The 5,432-nt window shown below is 49.6% G+C and overlaps 1 long non-coding RNA gene across 1 annotated transcript; it reads right to left on the reverse strand.

Moving 5' to 3' along the window:
- Positions 1-220: 220 nt before the first annotated feature.
- LOC139438722 (uncharacterized) lies at positions 221-3,563 on the reverse strand. The gene is made up of 2 exons (XR_011648461.1): positions 3,502-3,563; positions 221-1,599 (listed from the first exon to the last, which is right to left on the reverse strand). It is a non-coding gene; the product is annotated as an uncharacterized lncRNA (long non-coding RNA).
- Positions 3,564-5,432: the final 1,869 nt, after the last annotated feature.

A 5,432-nucleotide genomic window follows, 5' to 3' on the forward strand; every position in this document is an offset into this window, starting at 1 on the left:
AGGACACTGGGCTCGTGGTGCGAGCGCCACCTGGTGGTTACTCCTGGAGTCAGCATAATCAGCAGACAGTCAGCAGTGTGTAGCTGGAAGGTAGCCAGGAGGCAGCGGAAGAGATCTACTCCCAAGCCTTTCCCAAGACAAGCTCCCACTCCATCTTCACTCCCCAAGTCCATCTCTTAGTCCCTGAACTCATGTGCAAGGCCTGAGGCAAAGCAGGAGCTCGTGGAAGTCACATGAATTTATTAGACATGGTTGGAAAGCCAAAAATGAAGTCCCATCTTGACCACTGACCAGTTAAGCAAGGCCCTGCCCAGCCCGAGCCTCTATTCTTTGTTTATGAAGTAGGAAAGAGGTGCTCAGCAGCAGCTCTTTTGATCTGTCTGCTATCTAGACTAGGGACAGACAAGGCTCACTCATTCATCTTTTGCCTTTTGGGTTTTACTCCAAGAACAGGGTGAAGAAAAATAAAAGAATAGGTTGAAATAAATATGCTTTCTAAACTCTCCCCAGGATAGAAGGTGTCCCAGGCTCCTCCCAGCTCTGATGTGGTCCTTGGGCCTGCTGGAACCACTTCAGTGAGGAGATAAGCATACAGACATCTGCTTATCCACAAGCAAGCTTACATTCTTTCATGGATAGAGGGACCCAAGAATCCCGATTCTCGGGATTAGAAATAGCTCTCCGAGGTCATTCAGTCCAGCCTGGAAGCCCCTCACAACAGCCCTTAAGGCAGTCCTCTGCTAACATACTCCAATAACTGCACTCACCTCACAAGGCAGCCTCGTCCATCTTGTTTAGCTCTAACACAAAGCCTTCCCCAGCAGAAGAGACTTCACCCAGTGGTCCTAAGTCTGCCGTCCAAGGCCACACAGACCACATCTAAGCCCCGCTCCTGAAACACAGCCCTTTGGGGATTTCAACACAGAGGTCGTGCCCTTCTAAATCTGCTTTTTTTTTTTCCAGGGTAACTATCTCCAATTCCAAGTAGGTCCCTCATGGGGTTTTGCTTGGAGTCTCTAATCCTAGTTGCTTCCTAAGACATAACCAGTCCATTTAACCACCATCTACTGAGTCCCACCTAGGTACGAAGCAGTCCTGTGCATGTCCATTCCTGTAAAAATTCAAGTCTCAGATGAGAACATAATCCCAGAGGTGGAGGCTGAGTAGTAAAGAGCTCAGAAAGACGGGCTTCTTTACTCCTGATTATAGTACCTCAAAAGGTACTGCGTGATTTGGCCGAAGACACCAGGCTGTCAATCCTGTTGATTTTATCCCGGAATCATCCTTGGTCCAGCTCCCATCCATCCATAGTGGCTCCCTGGGACTCTGTGTTGAGAATCTCGCCCCAGGAGGGGAAGAAATGAAATTCCATCCTGCATAAGAGCAATTAATTTTCTGGTCCCCAACACAGGAACTTAGACTTTCCCAGTCCCTGTCCCTCTTGCTAGATTTGTCTCATTGTCCAGATTCTGATTTAGCGGTCTTGCCCAGCTTTGAGAGCCCTGGCATCTCTGATATACACATTGTCAGCAGCCACTTACGTAAGTCAGGGAAAAATGTCCAACAGTACACAACTGAGGCTCCAAGCAATTAGGTCATCTGTGGAAAGAGATCTGGACCTCAGTCAACTGGACTTGGAAGCTTAATTCCCCTCCAAGACCCAAGCTGCCACTCCAAGGAAGAATAAGTGGTTAGCACACCCTTCAGCTCCTGAGTAACTTTCAGACCTGCCAGGTGCATGGCACCAGGCAGGTGCACTGATGGAAAAACACTGATGCAATCCCACCCAAGCTCTCAAACAGTTTCCCAGAACACAGTGGCGGCCTACTAGCAGGAAGCACTCATCTGTAAATGGGGATAATAATATATGCTTTTCAGGTTCATCAACTGAGATAGCCTATGTGAGTGCCTAGATCAGTGTCTGGCACAGAGAGGGTGCCTGATAAATGAGCACTATTGCACTGTATTGCTATTAGCCAGTTTTGCCAAGGTAGAGTAGAGTAGGGCCTGAGTTGCTATAAAAAGCATTAAAAGCAGAAGAAGCTGAATTCTGTTATCAGCAACTGCAGAAATCTACAGAAGCCAGACAGGGCCAGGCCCAGGGAAATTGGGATAAAGCTGAGCTGACTTGAGCCCAGCCCAGAGCCAGAGGGTCCCAACCTGTTGGGGATGCTGGGTAAGCAGAGAGGCCTGAATACCACCCACCCCCACCCCACCCCCTGCAACATCCTCACCAAACATTCACTGCCAAGGCTTATGGCAGAAGCAACAAGAAGCCACCTTAGGGTAGGGCTCTGAGGACTTGGTGTGGGGCCCAGGCCAGATGGGGCTGAGGCACGGAGCAGAATCAGGGCCCATGTGCCCAGCAAGCTGTGCCAGCCCAGCCAAATTTGAGTTATATCAGGAGAAGGGATCTGTTCTGAGAACTCACCCATTTCTGCATATTTGCATATTCTATTTTGAGTTCTCTTCCTTTTTTTTTCCCCTTAGCTTCCTAGAAAAGTGCTCGTGATCAATTCCAACTTCACCTCTGCTGAACTGAAAAAGCTCACTCGCAAATGCCATCTTCCCTTTCACCATCAGCATCAAGGTTCTCTGCCATCCCTGCCTAAACTACCTCCACTTATTTAGTCCTCAGCCCCTGCAACGTGGCTTTGGGCCCACGCTAACATCTTGCCAAGGTCACTACTGCTCAAGTTCAAGGTCAGCCTTTCTGTTACTAGGTTTCTCTGTGCATCTGACACCACCAACCATGCCCTCTTTGTCCAGTTCCTTCCACTTCCTCAGCTTTAGTAACCCCCTGCTCTTGCCTTCCCAGAGGGGTCAGATCCTACCTTCCTTTCATTTTCCATGTCTACCAGTCATCATTTCCCATAAAGTCTAACTTCTTAGTGAGCATCTCTTGTCCTCTACCTCTCCCTGAAAAGTTGAGTTACCTTCTCACATGCCCAGTTTTCAGCTCAAAACTTCCCAATCATTATCTCCAGTCCAGAAACATCCAATCATCTACATGACATCTCTACCTGGCCACCCTATGGCATGTCAAGTTCAACATGGCCAAAACTGGCCTCGGGTTCCAAATCCTGACTCCAGTCCCTTCTTGCAGCACCACCTCCCACCCATTCACATCCTGTCTGCCTCCTCTCCCTCACCCCCAGAACGAATCTGTCTTTTAACACCTCACATCCCTCCCTTTCACCCAGTTCCCCTGCTGTCCAGGTGTGGGTCCCACCACGGTGGAGATGGTAAGCCTCCTAGCTGCTGTCCCAGCTCCCAGTCTCACTTCCCACAAAACCATCCTCCAGGAAGGAAGCTGTCAGATTAATCTCACACACAAATCTGGCCCCCCGCTGCCATTCTTTGCCCTCAGAATAGTCAAGCCCCTCAGCCCAATCTGACCCCTCGCTCCTCCCCACTCCTCCCTACTTCAGAGGCCACGGGCAGTGGAAGAAAGGGCCCAGCTTTGGAGTAGGACTAATCCAAGCTTCTAGGTCAACTTACCACTGCCTACCCATGAGAATGGGGACAAATGACATCACCTCTCTGAATCCTGGTGTTCCCATCTGTAAAATAGAGGTAGGAATAGTACACTTGCCTCTCCGCAAAGATGTGATATCAATTTTAATTCCTAAAGTCTCTCTGCCCACTCCCCTCCTTCTCCACTGCCACACTGGTACGTCTGCCCACCATCATTTCTAAGTCTCTGCCACAACTTCCCCACTGGTCTCCCTCCCTCAAACTGTCCCTCTTCCATCCGTCAACACACAGGAGCCAGAGGGACCTTTCTAAACTGCAATTCCAACTCTCTCCCTTGCTTAAAGCTCTACTGTGACTTCCCATTGTCCTCCGGGTCCAACCGAACTCCTTAACATGGCTTAAAATGAACTAGCCCCTGCCTACCTCCCTACCTTCCAGACCACCCTGACATAAAAGGCTACAGGAACCCCGTTTTCTCAAAACCCACTCCCAGCCTTTTCAAACTTTCCTTTTGGCTGGATTGTTCTCCTTCCTGGCCAGTTCCTCCTTACCCGTTAGGTGTCAACTTAGACGCCACTTTCTCCAAGAAACTTTCACTCCGCTCTCCCCCATCCCCAATCCAGGGCAGCCCCTTTCCTGTAAGCTGCTACAGACACTGGGTGTGCCTGGCATAGTTCTCCTCAGGCTTTCGTGCACACGTTTACTTTTATCGACAACACAATCCTGTGAGTGCAAGGACCCTGTCATGTTTACCTGGCACAGAGCAGAGGCTCAATTAATGTTTGTTGAAAGAGTGAAGCTTTTGACTAAAAGGGACAATGGTGAGGAAGGAGTCCTTGGCCCACGGAAAGCCCCAGGCTCAGTGAGCGCACTTATCAAACTCAACATATACTATTTAAAACATGGCCACAGGAAGCCCAAAGCCAACTTGCCAAGACCCTGGAGGAAAAAGATGACAAAGAAGGGAAAGGGAAATCATGGGGACGGTTCAATTCTGGGAAGCAGTTTAACTGGTATTTGGGGGTCAATTCCTGGGATAGGACAGGGTTACCCAACTGTTCCACAGCATAATAGGTGGGGGGAATCAGAGCCCCAATGCCTTTGAAAGCAGCCCTTGGGGGCAGGGTGAGAGTTGCCACAGAATGGAAACCAGCTCTAGGCAAGCAGTATCATGGGGACAGGAAGGGCTGTGTCAGCCCCATTTGACCAAGACAGGCCCAAGAGGACCAAACTGGCCTTTGTTTCCACCACAAAAGAGCAAGAGACATTGTGTTCAGAGACAGAGCTTCCTGCTCTTGCTCCCAACCACAAGGAGGCAGCTGGGCTCCAGGCAGACCACTGAGGCACACAGCCCTGGCACCAAGAAGCCTGGTGCGTTCTGAAGCTTTTCTGCCAATGCGATTACTCCTCAACATTAATCCTAGGCTCGAGAGCAAATGTGGAGAGACTGTTGCCCATTTTCTGGAAGAAAGAACAATGTGCTATTCAGGTCATACCTAGAATAGTGGGTCCTTCTGATTACCTACCTTTTTAAGACTATCCCTGATAAACTGGAGGTCACTCAGAGAAAAGAACAGGATGTGCTGGGGACCCAAATCAGGACAGGCCAAAAGGGCAGGTAAATCACCACCTCTCTTTAAGTAACTGAAGCCCTGCTAATTCAGAAGAGGGAGCAGGTTCATTCTGTGTGGGCCCTCAGGACAAAAAGGGGAGGAAGGGGCAAATGCTCTGGGAGGAGTTAAAGGACAGAATAGGCTGGCCTTAAAGGTGGTAAACTTTATATGCCAGGAGGTGATGAGCCAAAGCCGAAGGACCACAACTGCAGATGCTGTGAAGGAAACATCTGCCGAAGGCACGGAGCTGGCACAGACCTCTGAGCTCCTTTCCACCCCTGCATGGAGTTCCCCAAGCACCGTCTGGGGGAAGGACTTTTTTTTTCTAAAAAAGTATTCAAA

Source organism: Dasypus novemcinctus, chromosome 3 (assembly GCF_030445035.2).
Source record: "Dasypus novemcinctus isolate mDasNov1 chromosome 3, mDasNov1.1.hap2, whole genome shotgun sequence".
Taxonomy (NCBI): domain Eukaryota; kingdom Metazoa; phylum Chordata; class Mammalia; order Cingulata; family Dasypodidae; genus Dasypus; species Dasypus novemcinctus.